Raw genomic sequence first — 12,551 nt, forward strand, 5'->3', positions numbered from 1 at the left:
AAAAAAAAAAAAAAAAAAAAAAAAAAAAAAAAAAAAAAAAAAAAAACTGATGAAATTCAAATGACTGAAAAACCTCGAGTGAGCGGGCGGCAGCGAAACAAACAGAGAATGGAAGCAAGGCCTCTCTGTTTAACCTGAACTGAATCCACAGAGAGTGAGACCTTTCATCTGGCCTTTTCCTTCTTCCTTAAATAGCCAGATAGCACAGCCTAGAGGTTGAGGAGGAGACTGGAGTCAGGCGGCAGTGATACCCAACATGGGTGCTGCCGCTTGCGGGCCCTGAGCATTTGGAAGCGACTCTGTTTTCAAGAACAAGCAAGCATTACTCTACTTTCTACCCCCAGATAAGGATGTGGACTTGCTCTTGCTGGGTTTGATTTCAGAACCAGCAAAGTCAATTCTCTGCACACGTTCCCTTAAAGAAAAGCAAGCAGAGGGGCACCTCGGGGGGCTCAGTCGGTTAAGCATCTGACTTTGGCTCGGGTCATGATCCCAGGGTCCCGGGATCGAGACCCGCATCAGGCTCCCTGCTTCTCCTTCTCCCTCTGCTGCTATCCCCGCTTGTGCTCTCTCACTCACTCTCTCTCTCTCTCTCAAATAAACAAATAAAATCTTTTGAAAAGAGAGAGAGAGAAAAGCAAGCAGTTGGTGTGCAGTCTTCATTCATGGTGATGTTCTGAGAACGAAAAGGCCACAGTAAGACAAGCATTTGGTGGGTTTCTCAGCCCTGGCAGAACTGGATGGGAGTAGAGAATGTCTCAGCTTTGCACACCCACTCAGTGCTCCTAGAGGCCAGAGAGAGAGCCATGCGGAGATACGCTACATTCACCCATTTCCCCACCTTGTTTCCACTGCAGTCTGTTCCTTTGGCTAAATAACCCAAGGAGTCACAATAAGTTTGCAAGAGTGTCCTTTTCCTGCCAAAACAATGCAGTCCCCTTGGCAGGTTTTTAACCTCGTAAAGCTAAAAAGCCTGATTTTCTTCATTTCCAAAATAGGAAGATGAGTCGCTGTGCCCTGTGCCTTACAGAGATGCCATGAAATACTGCATGGGAGCCATCTGACCCATGCCCCAGGATGCTCCCCAAAATGCTGCTGGTGGTGGGGGCTGCCTGCTGTGGCTGTTTTGTCACGGATCTAAAACCAGTGGAAACCCCAACGGGCCACCTAAAAATCATATATTCTCAGCAGGCTGATCAGTTTGGTAAAAGAAAGCAAAAAGTTAATCAACACCTGTCACCCTTTTAACTATATGATCTCCAGAACCATCTCAGGAGTGGGAGTCCTTTCTCACTGGAGAGTCTGGAGGTTTGCAAGAGTCCACCAGAGAACTCCTCCTGCCCACACCCCTTCTCTCCCCTTCAGAATGAACAAGTACAGGAAGTGTGCCAAGATGCCAGAACCAGGACAATTTTTATATAACCGCATTATTCTCAAATTGGTTCTTGTCCCTTCCCATTGGAAAGGTTTTGACAGTCTTCCTACACATACAAAATGTCAGCCCCAGAATTAGAATCCCATGCCACGAAGCCAGTTCCTAGTGTATAAATTACTTCCTCCCAGACATGAAACAGGTCTGGATGGCGTGCTCACATCTCCTCTCCCAAGGTCACATCACACCGAATTCAGAGCCGTGAGACGCATTGACAATTGGTGACCATTTGGAAAAAAACGAAGAGAAAAAAATGAAGTCTCCGGAAAGAAAGAATAAAAATAAAAGTCACCCTAACTCCATGGGGAGCTGTTCCACGGCTGTCAAAGCAAGGTCAATGGCAATCACGTAACTGCACCAGGGGTCTCTGGACTGACCCTTTCTTCACCCTCTTGCCTGCACCCCAGAAGAGCCAGGACTGTTCTCAAGGGTGCTCTGGGAGGATCCCACCATGGGCAAAACCATCAGGCCAGGCAACGACAGCAAAGCATGAGGGGAAGAGGTGCTGGATGTTTGCAACAACCCATCCTAGATGCCAAAACCCCGTAACTGCTCATTCTATTCTAGACTCTGATCAAATGCTCTGGTTCTAAGCTCAAGGCACTCCAAATGGTTCACCAGGATGGGGTCAGCCAATTGAAGAGTGCTTCCTGCTGTGAGCAGCAAATTTTTTTTTATTTATGTTGTGGTTTTGAGCCCTCCTTGCCTTTGAAAATTCTCACAGAAGCAGACTACTGTGACCGACTGGATCCATGAAGACATAGCCATGGACCTGTGTGCTAGCTAGCTAGGTAGAGGGAAAAGAACCACCTCTTCATTAAAGAGGCTCTTTGAAGTGTATAAAATTCCTGCCCCGATCCTCTAGAATTCATGGACTTTGGGATGTGTCACTTCTTAGGGTCAGCTCCGCTTTTGAAGCTACATACTTCTACTCTCTGACCCAGCTGGTTATGGTCAAATGGAGAACTGTCCCAGTCATCCGACGGGGAAAATGCAGACCCTGGACTGATTACAGCCATCAGATCCAAACGGTTATATCAATAATCAGAATTTATTAACATTTTCTCAGTGCCAGGCAAGTTTCTAAGAACTCAACAACTATTAACTCATTAATCTCCATAGCAACCTTAGGTAGGAACTATTACGCTGCCCATCTTAGATCAATTGTCCAAGATCTCACAGCTGATAAGCAATGGAGCTGGGATGCAAAAAGAGGCAGTCTGCCCCAGAGGCTGTGCTCACTAACACTGTGCTACACAGTTTCAAATAAATTTGACTCATTTATAGGTCACTAAGGCTGCATCCCCCATATATGATCCTTGCACCTGGTGGATGGTGCCCCTTGGCTCCAAAATTCCATGTATAAAGAAAGGATGTCAAAAGGTTTGTACAATACTCTAAGAGGTTAATGGCAAACACTGTTCAATAAGTTGCCTCCTTCTGCCACAGTTGTGTTTCAAAGGGGACAAAGTTCTTGCAGGTTTTAAGCTAAAAATGGAAGGCGAAAGGTTTTGGCTGGAGCAGGTTCTTCTGAACCTTTTAAAAATTACCCCGCTAGGGTGGCTCAGTCGGTTAAGCGTCCAACTCTTGATTTGGGCTCAGGTCATGATCTCAGGGTCGTGAGATCGAGCCCCACATCCGGCTATGAACCGGGCATGGAGCCTGTTTAAGAGTCTCTCTCTCCCTCGGCCCCTCCCCTCCCGCTCTCTCTCTCTCTCACTCTCTCTAAAGTAAATAAAATAACCCCACTAAATACTCCACCTTCTCAAGCACATCTGAATTGCGCCTTACAAAGACATCTTTAGCCTGGAGAGCAACTAATACACATCCCTTTGTTAGGAGCGCCCCCTAGTGACAGAAAACAGATTCGACTCTGCCAGGAAATCTACGGGCCCTTGGGTACACCGGGTGCTGAACAGCAAAGGAGCTGGGAAAAGAGGGAGCAGGGGAAACCTGTTTCCTCACTCAGTTTTTGATAATCATCCCTATAAAATTTTGCCTTGAGCTAAAATAAATCACAATAAAAAATACAAGAGGAAGATGAAGCTCAAATATTGTTATGACAAAGACTCATAGTTCGTGACAAAGAACCATAGTTCATTTATTTCAAAAAGTTTTCTTCTAAAATATTTCCTTTAAAAATATCCAGACATTTCACGAGTACAATTATTCACGTGTCCCTTGTCAGGGAGTAAGGACAGATGTATTTTCACCATCTGCAGGGGGCATCCACAGCAGGTAAGGTAAATGCTGGAGGTTTGGGGGCTGATTCTGAGATGGGATTATATCCCCGGCTCCCACTGCCCCTTTGAGCCCCCGCCCCTCTGCTAGGGTGGGGACGCGGGCAATAACATGGCACAGATGTAAATCGCTGACCTGATGGAAACGGGAGGGACAACACATGTTCCGTGGCAAGAGAAGGGCAAAGGAAAAGAGGGCCCACCCTCCGCCTCCCTTAGTGAGAGCTCATGCTGGGGCTGCCCCTGCAAGTCACCCTGCACCCATTTTGACTGTTCTTCCCCAATCGAGCCAGAGAGCAAAGCAAGATCAGGGAAGAAAAGATCTGCAAGTATTCTGCATGGAACTTCTTGATGGTCTCTCTACAGCGTTAGGAAGCGTGATGACGCTAACCCAAGAGAGAGGTGGCCCCACAAGGCTGCACCAACCCGAAGAGCCCACCTCGCAGGAGCTCTGTCCCAGTCATCTGCTCTACTGGGGTCACTGATGGAAAATACAAACCAATACATGATCTTCCTGGGTTCAGCCAGAGAGATCTTTCCAGAGCTAACTTCTCCCCTTCTACATGTACAACAACAACAAAGCTATGGTCTCCACACTTAAAACCAAAGGTGAAGACAGTGTGTGCCATGCTCTGTAGCATTTAACCATAGACATCCACAGAAGACATCACAGAGCCCACCCTGGACATGTAAGGACAGGACACTGGTGATCTCTTCACCTGTAAGGAAGGAGTCCCTTGAAAGACGTGACTCCTACTCGCCAATCAAGGAAATGAGCAACACAACTGTCTGCAACTTTTTGCCTCAACTATTGGCAGCCTCAGAGAATGCCCTCGGTTGACTGGTTCCTTTCCGAATCCGTCTTAGAGCAGTCTGTTGGTGTGAGGAATGTAAAGACAGGGATAAAAGCAAAAAATTATCCATAAGCCTCCACAAGGCTCAAGTACTTTCTGTCATCAAGGCAGAAGTCTCAACGACATCTTTGAACATATAACTCAGGAAGTGGTTACTTAAAAGCAAAGTTGAAAAATGATTCTATAAGATTCTATTCACCTGAGAAATGTATATCAAGAATCAGCTCAGGGGCGCCTGGGTGGCTCAGCTGGTTAAGCGTTTGCCTTCGGCTCAGGTCATGATCCCAGGGTCCTGGGATCGAGCCCCGCATCGGGCTCCCTGCTCAGCGGGGAGCCTGCTTCTCCCTCTCCCTCTGCCTGTCTCTCTGCCTACTTGTTCTCTCTCTCTCTGTCAGATAAATAAATAAAATCTTAAAAAAAAAAAAAAAGAATCAGCTCAGGGGTGCCTGGGTGGCTCAGCTGGTTGAGGGTCTGACTCTTGGTTTCAGCTCAGGTCATGATCTCAGGGTCATGGGATCGAGCCCCATGTCAGGCTCCAGGCTCACAGGGGAGTCTGCTTCAGATTCCCTCTCTCCCTCTGCCCCTCTCCTCCTGTTCGCTAGCTCTCTTTCTCTCTCTCTCTCGCTCTCAAATGAATAAATAAATATTTTAAAAAGAATGGAAGGGAAAAGAAAAGAGAAGAAAAGAAAAAAAAAGAAAAGAAATCATCTCAGACTTCCCCAGACAGCTTTGTACCCCATTCCAACAATGTTGGTTTACTAGGACTCCACTGACCACTCGTACCCCCTCCAGGTTATTGCATCACCCATTTTAATTATGTGTATTTTTAACTCAAAATACATTATTACTGTTGTTTCTACAGTCAATATTCATTTAGCTGTTCCATTTCCAGTGCATTCTTTCCTGCATATCCATGTTAAGACAGAAGATAATACTAGATGTACAGACTACTGTACTTCATATAAAAGACCTCCATGACAGCATAAGGAAAAAGAAGTGAGAATGAAAGTCGGATATATAGGTACTAGATAAAAGCTCAACTGCCATGAACAACAGACAAATCTCAATTAACAGGGAGGCCAGCTGGGCACCTTAGAGTGTTCCTAGCCCCTGAAAGGCCCCCATGAAGGCTAGAGGACCGCCCCCCCCCCCCCCCGAGGAGATCCTAAGGCCCCTGTTTTGGTCCTACAACTTCTTGCTCTGCGGACTGATAAGCAGAGCTGCAAGGTCACTGGGTGTCCTGGTGGCTGTCTGTCCAAGTTTGGGGGCGGGGTGGGGGGGGGGGGTCTGGTTGGGAGTCAATGGCTGTGGTTTTGCGCCATCTGGTGGCTGATTCTGCTCCAGCTTCACTAATAACGAATCTCCCAGCTAGTTTACACCCTGATGGAGCAAGAGTAGAAATGATAAGGACTGGGGCTTTGCTGCATTTCAGATGCAGCCAGCGGGTGTGTGATCAGAATGGATCAGGCTGCAGCGTCCATGAGGCAGAACATAGAAGACCTGGTTCCAAGGAACAGGCATGCTCAGTATCTGCCTGCGAATTTACCACCACGCAGGCATCTCAGTCACTGACAATCCCTCACCAACATCCCCCAGGGGTCTCTCAGGTGGAAGGAATCGTCTGGGGCTGCGTGGACTGGCAAGGATTGGCCAGAGCTTCCTGGAAGAACACCCCAGCCCACACTGGGACCTCCTGAATTCTGTGTGGCTAAAACTTGGAGAATTTCAATAAACGACCGTTTAAAAAAACATTTGTTGTCCTTTTGCTTTGATGAACTATTGTTTATGGGTCACATATTTTACTATTTGAAAACAAAGTGCTTGGTTATGAATACTATCCTAATTATTAAATCATTCACATGGGAAAAAAGCTGTTTTACCTTGTGGTTACCAGAGGTGGTTTGCTGCCAAGAGTGGGGAGGGGTGAGGAGCACCACACAATCAGATCAATGTCAAAATTCACTTTCTACAATTCCCACACATGTACTCTGGATTCTTACTAACACTGTCCTTGGGCTCCAAGGGACTGAAGCACATTCTCAGCAACAAAACCCTTATGAGAAAGTCCTGTCAGGAATGATGCAGAAATATAAGCCAAGCCCACCAGAGGAAGGGTCCTCCTCTATGGACAATGACTGTGGACTGAAAATTCCCCTGATCTCAAGGACGTGGTATTTTCCAGATAACAGGAGTTTCGAGGCAGCTTCTGACTTCAAACAAATGAGTCAAATCCCAGGAGGGTGTCATGCTCCCCCGTGACCATGCTGAGCAGTGTGCCAAGCACTGGGCAGAGGCCCTGCTACACCACGAACACCTGTCAGCCAGTCAATGGTGGGCTTTCTCTTCCCCACTTAGGACACACAGACCACGGGGCTAGGAAGGAATGAGCCTGGCACCGCCTGGGATTCTCTTCTCCAGGGCTCACCCCCGACTGAAGGCTCCCCAAGCATTCAAAGTACAGTCCATTCTGCTTTTTCCCTGCAGCTATGTTCTATGAAGTCATTGCAAATCCCGAGATAATGAATACCGAGCCATTGCTTCCGAGGGGAGATACAGGGTGAGATGACTTCCGGTCTCTGGTCACAAGACTCGGTCAATCAGTCGATACATAACCTTGTTTTATGTATTTTTTAAAGACACCTTATTTAATATATATTGTTGGTTCATTAACACTGAACTCACAGCAACGACACTGTCATGCCCGACCTGAGTTTATCTCACACACGTATTTCCCCCATAAGGCACATCCTGGCTCCATGCACTTATGAACATCAGGCAGCACTTTAGAACTATGCTTGGGGACCACTTTAAACAGCAATACCACCAACACAAAGCACATATTTCAAAAACCAAGGCCCTGGCTAGCCTATGAAAAGGACTCCCATTTACAGTAGGAGAGCTGAAAGGAGAAGGCAGAGCGTCCCCTTGTTTTGACCTCATGTCTGCAAATGACTACGAAGGCACCATGAGTATTGATTTACAACTAAGTTTTAGTGAATAGCTGGATTTGCAAATACGGAATCCATGAACCGTGAGGATGGAGGACTGACTGAATATTTCAAACCCCTTTGATTTTAAAATTCTCTATAATCTGTCCTCACTTGGAAAAACCAACTCTACTTCTCTCCCCGTGAACCTAAAGGTCAGCCCTCGACACACGTTTGCGGTGTCCCAAGCACACAACTTTCTTTCATCAGTAACTCGTATTTTCAACCACAAATTTTCTTGCCATCCTCCTGGCACAACTTACAACTCTCACACCCCCCAACACTGCCTGTCACAGGGTCATGGGACACCGTGTGATGCTCCAATAATAATATCAATAGTTATTATAACATCAGCATAACTGCATCTAAATTCCTAGTCTGCTTACTCTGTGCCAGGCACTCTTCTGTATGATTTACAAGTATCTAATAATTTAATTCACATAACAAATTTATTGACTCTTATATCCCCAGATTAAAGATAAGGAAACTAACACATGAAAATGTCAAGTAATCTGCCCAAGGAATCAACCCTAGGCAGCCCGAATTCAGAGCCCAAGCTTAAGCCCATGTTACACTCACAGTTATGGTTAGACCAGGAGGCTTCCTCCTGTGTTAGGGAAACAGGGATGGGGATGGAGATGGAGGAAGACATGGATAAATATGCATCTCACTTCATTCCCTGCCATCTGTATTTGAAAAAAAATATTAAAATGACACCACGCACTGCATATGCAATTATGTATAATTATACTTGTGTAAAGATGCATAATTATCTTCTATCATCTGGGAAGTAGAAAATCCTCTAAAAATTTTAACATGAATCTGTATTAGTCATTTCTTAAAATTTTTTGTATTCTCTGATCCTTTGATACCTTGGAGGAACTGCCCTTCCCAGGGTTAGCTAATTCCTAGAGATAGGAAGCATGCGTTTCATATGCCAACTCACCAATCCAGATCCCAAACCCCAAAGGATCTCCTTTATCAGGGTTTTGCACTCTGGGCCACTGTCCCCTGGCCCCCATCACCACAAGGCTGACAGCTAGGGGCAGCGCCTCTGCTCCAAAGACCACTGAGATTATTCAAACTGGCCAATCCTAAACCCACTTCCTCTATCTTGCCTTGCTTTTCCATGGAAACCACAACAAAGGCTCTTATCCACGTTTCCCCCTCACTCCCTCTGCCTCCTGACCCCGCCCCCCCCACCCCCCCAGGGCTTGTCCACATGCCCTCTGTGATGTGGCATGCTCCCTCTCTTGAGAACTATGAGTAAATACATTATCTTTTCTCCAGATGGGGTGCTGGCCTCGACCATGCCGAAACACAATCAGACCTACACTTTAAAAGAGAATCTTAATTCTGAAGTCATCTTTTTCTCATGACCTTTTTTCACTTCCACATTTTAGTCACTTTTGTCTTTTAAGACAATCTGAAAATGTTAAGGGAAATATTTATCAAAACTTCTCATATTAAAATATACTGTTCAGAAACAGTTTCTTTTAAAAATGAGTTTATTGGGGCGCCTGGGTGGCTCAGTCGGTTAAGTGTCCAATTCTTGATCTCAGCTCAGGTTTCGAGCTTTCAGCTCATCTCAAGCTCAGGGTCGTGAGTTCAGGCCCTGCGTTGGGCTCCACGCCCAGCATGGAACCTACTAAGTTGATTGATTGATTGATTCATTCATTCATTCATTTAAAATGAGTTTATTTGGGGCCCAGTCAAGCTAAAGGAATGGGAAAGAAAAGGCATTTAGGAAAAAAAAAAACAGTCTTGTCCAACTTCAACATCTGCCTTGGTTCAAGAGAGACCAGAAAAATGAACTACAGATATGTCCTTTGTAAGGACCATCCAACAGATTGGACAAATAGAGAAGCTACCAATTTGACATTAAGACAAACTCTGAAGGGTTTCTGGCCAGGAATGCAACTCTTCAGAGCATGAAAACCATTTTGCACAGTTCTTGGTCATTATAATCAACAAGGTACAGTTTGATTCGGGTATTTCTCTAGTTTTCAAAATAAAGTCATTCTAAATATGGGAATCTGCCTTCCGTCACCCTGAGAAATGCATGCACCCTTGCCTTCTGACTTCCAATAAGAACAGTATCATCCCAGACAACCCTGACCCCTCCTCCCGCTGGGGCCCCTGCAAGTCTGTTTGGCAACTAGAGAATCATTAACCGAGAGATCTTAGAAGATTAAGCGGCTTTGTTTTACAAGCAGGTGCTTTTGTATGTTATGACTAGCTGTAACACGCCATTTAGCCACTTTAAATTGAGATTTCAGAATTATTTCATCAGAAAAACCTGCTCTGTTGGGAGGCTGTGCTGAGAAGGAATGTAAGGCCATCTGCCTTCTGAAAGGTATCGTGCTTTATTATCCTTTAACAACTGTTCTGCTCGCTTGTTGGAGCAACTGCCCCTTCTACTTTGGAAAACTGAAAAGGCTGCCTGTGATTTCCAGATATGTGCTCTCCAAAAAGCAAGGAATAGAAGTACTATTTGCTGGGCACATCCTCCATTCCAGACGCTGTGCCAGGCACTAACAGATGATCTTTGATGACCTTCCAATGACCCTGAAATAGATGGGTAGCTGCACAACCGAGGAACCCGATGTCCGAACAGGTTCAACAACTGGTGTGCTGGCCCAATGGCTGGGAATTAGGGAAGATGGAATTAAAATCTAGGCACACTCGACTCCAAAAATTTGTCATTTAACACTTCCTGGGCACTGCCTACTCGGGAGACGGGAAATGAGAAAGAACAATCTTCATCTTACGAATTGAATTTTCCTTCAATGAGATCCAAAAATTATCCAAACCTCAGTTGCTCCTAAAGGAGGCAACAGGAAGGAGTTCATGCAGGGAATAGGCAAGATTATTCCTCTTTCTGTGCATCCAGACAGCTTACAGCACCTAGAGATTTTATGGCCAGATACCGGCACCCCACCAGCTTCCAGCGTTTTGGCACAATGGTCTCTAGGTGGCGCAATGAGCGCATGATTCCATTTACTGAGGCTTGTCTATTTCTGGCTGACTGGACTTGTAAAAGTGAAAATCCGTGCTCATCAAAGCTGTTGGAAATTTTCCACCATTAGAAATCATTACTAACTGGTCTTTCCAATTTCTCAACTCTTCTGATGCAAAATCGTGGCCTGGAAGAAGTTTCAGGGAAAGGACTAAAATTGAAAACTAAGGGAAAAAAAAAAAGAGAGAACCATGAAAAAATAAAGGAAACCAACACTCTCTTTTTGGTTATTCTAGGTTCCAGGTCTTTGCTTTTTCTAAAATGACTTTTCAAGTCCTTTGAAAGGAGGCCACATAAGAGCTAAAGCCTTAAAACCACATCGAATTAGCTTTCAGTTAAAAAATACACTGTTCTTCCTAAACTACTTGAAGCAGCACACTCAGCAGACACTGCAAACTAAGACGGAGATACACTCTAATACTGAACCGTGGAAGGAATGAACAACGTGTTAACATAGATGGAGCTACACGAAGAAAAGTCACTCAGACTTTGGCTCATGAAATACCTTGCTGATTTCACACAGGACTAGAACATGAAAATAAAAAGGGAGATGTTTCATGCCTCCTGCCCCAATTACATATACCCTTCCTAGAGATCTGTAATAATCCCAGGAACCTGTAATAATCCGAATCCCAGCAAGTGTTCTTCCCCAATGTCCCCTCTTTCCTCTGTCTTTCAGTTGAGAAATTGGAAAGACCAGTTAGTAATGATTTCTAATGGTGGAAAGGAGAAATGACACTGTGCATTCTGCAATTGCCGCCACCTGGGACAGAGAGACACAGCGAGTCCTGGGCCACCATGAACCAAGAACCAGAGTTTTGCCTTTTCTGCACAGTTCAAATGCACTGGCAATCCAGGTGGTAGCAGAGGAAGACAATGAAATGGGAGTAACTCGGGCATTCCCTACCCCCAGGCTCTCCACTGGGACAGGATATCAGAATCAATTGGGAGCATTTGGAAATACACATCCCTTGATCTCCTTCCAGGGCATTTTGCTATGACTGGACAGCAAGAGAGATTGGGTGATTTTGCGAAGCTTCCCACATGATTTGGATAGGCCTTGTTCAACACACAGAAGTAAAACCTGGAAAGAACTGGGTGGGGAGGGAGGACGTGAGCTACATCCACATTCATCAGCTATATCCTGATAAACGGGCTCTGCTAACACACAGATGGGTGACGGCAGGGCTGGGACCACCTGTTAGCCTTGACCATCGATACACATCAAGTACAGGGAACTCTCACCTGGTCCCTTGGCCAAGAAACTTTGTGCTAAAATTTTAAAAAATAGATTCTACTAAAAAATTTAAATGGAATGTCAAGATATGAAATATGATTATATAAAAATGAAGTCACAGTACCTCTGTAAAGTTAAGCTGCAAAGCCGAATACGTTTGACAAGTATTCTTATTAGAAAAGACATATTAAGACTATCACCATAAAAACAATAACTTATCAGATTTATTTATTTATTTATTTATTTTAGTTTAGGAAAGATTGGAGAGGTTAAAAAAATAGTCACTCTGATCCATTGGGCTAATGTGGAAATGACTCAGTGCGGAAAGCAATTTGGTAAATATCAACAACCTTAAAAAATAAATGCCATAGAAATGACAGTCTATGACAGACACAAATTTATCCTAATAATGTGATTATGGATGCACGTAATTACCAGGTGACAAAGATGTCAATTTTAGACTTATTGGTAATTTCAAAACATTGAATTACTCAGCAAAAGGGTTTGGTTAAATACACTGTAGTCCATCCAAAAAATGAAAAACTCCTCAGTAATGAAAAACAATACATGTTAACTAATGTGGAAACATTTCCAAAGACAATCCCCATGAAAGGGCTTCCCAAATAACATACAAAGCGTGATACTGATGTATATAAAGATTAATATTTGTGTCTTATGTGTCTGTGTGTGTGTACTAAAGAAGATTGTATTTGCAATTTTAAAATAATGCCTAATGATTTCTAATCACTGAAGCCAAAATCTCATTTTTTTGCCATTTATGA

General features: G+C 44.5%; 1 protein-coding gene across 2 annotated transcripts in view; it reads right to left on the bottom strand.

Annotated features, from left to right (window-relative positions):
• The window catches only part of ELMO1 (engulfment and cell motility 1), a 519,605-nt gene that overhangs the window by 303,024 nt on the left and 204,030 nt on the right, over positions 1-12,551 (bottom strand). The gene's annotated exons all lie outside the window — the stretch shown is intronic.

The sequence above is a fragment of the Neomonachus schauinslandi genome, chromosome 12, assembly GCF_002201575.2.
Source record: "Neomonachus schauinslandi chromosome 12, ASM220157v2, whole genome shotgun sequence".
NCBI lineage: Eukaryota > Metazoa > Chordata > Mammalia > Carnivora > Phocidae > Neomonachus > Neomonachus schauinslandi.